A 927-nucleotide genomic window follows, 5' to 3' on the forward strand; every position below is an offset into this window, starting at 1 on the left:
CAAAATATTTTGCATACAAAACAAATTATTTATTTATTTTAAATATATTTCCGATAGGTAGGTGTGCATTTTTATTCAAAAATTAAACTTCAATTTAGTTCGCTGCGTACAATATGTTTATGACTCTGTCATATACGTAGGTATGCGTAACTTGTAAGATATAAAAAGTTCCATGTTATAATAATAATGTGAACCTATAGTTATATTGGAACCTCTTATTTTTTAAATTAGTTCGAATATAATCAAATTTTGTATTAAACCGAGACTGAACATACAAAAAAATTTATCGATTCATAAATTGTCTAAGTATGGCTGTAGCCCATTTGCACCCAAGAGCAGCCCATTTGCGCCCCGAGGGTTATGGACATTTGCGCCCAAAATAAAAAACTTAACACCCTGATTTATAGCCCAAATGCGCCCATTTTGCATGCAACGTTGCCGTTGTTGTTTACAAATATACAATCCTATGTAAAATCAAAATTTAAAAAAAAGTAATAATTTTAAAAATAATGTTAAATACTAAACAGTATACATATTATATATATAAATATTATTTATATTGTATTAAATTATAAATTTCAAATAGAAACATTTTTACGTAAAATCAAAATAATTAATAAATACAATTACAATAATATACATATATACATCTAAATTTTAAATATTATTAATAATCCATTAAATTAAATTTATATAGAACCAATATAAATCAAAATAAATAATACATATTAGTCAATAATAAGAATGTTAATAATACAAAAAATAATTAAATTATAATAATATTAAAATAATAATACAGTTATTATCAATCGATTCCCCGAAATTTATAAGAAATTTTTTTTAAGCATTCTATTTTATTTAAGTGTTTTCCTCTGTACTCATTCCACGCTTCATAAGTAAGTTGTATTTTTTCTTTTTCCTCTTTAC

This window comes from Acyrthosiphon pisum, chromosome X, assembly GCF_005508785.2.
Source record: "Acyrthosiphon pisum isolate AL4f chromosome X, pea_aphid_22Mar2018_4r6ur, whole genome shotgun sequence".
Lineage (NCBI taxonomy): Eukaryota > Metazoa > Arthropoda > Insecta > Hemiptera > Aphididae > Acyrthosiphon > Acyrthosiphon pisum.